This window comes from Myotis brandtii, unplaced genomic scaffold, assembly GCF_000412655.1.
Source record: "Myotis brandtii unplaced genomic scaffold, ASM41265v1 scaffold537, whole genome shotgun sequence".
NCBI classification, from domain to species: Eukaryota; Metazoa; Chordata; class Mammalia; order Chiroptera; family Vespertilionidae; genus Myotis; species Myotis brandtii.
Window position 1 is genome coordinate 314,071 of NW_005369971.1, and position 385 is coordinate 314,455.

Genomic DNA, 385 nt, shown 5'->3' on the forward strand with positions numbered 1-385 from the left:
GCCCCTGGAGCTGTGACCTCAGCAGCAAGGGCTCTGCTCCCCACAGCTCCCTCACCTGCCCTGCCCTGCGGCTGCGTCCTGAGGCCCCTTGGGGCACAGGCCTTCTGTCCTGGGCCAGCGGGTCCCTCCAGGGCATGTCCAGGAGGGAGATGGGGGTCCTGAGGGTGAGGCACTGTTGTCTTCAAGGGTGAGGTCCGCTGTGGGGGCCCCATCCCCTTTGGCCCATTCCCTCCAGCCAGTGCCCGGGCTGGGGGTCCCCGCTCTCGGGAGCGGCTCCTCTGATAACCAACCCTCCTGGCCTCTCCCCAAACCCGTTACCCTTTCCCAGAGCGGCCGCCCCCCCGCACTCCCGCCCTGGGACCTCCTCATCCTGCACCCCCACCCT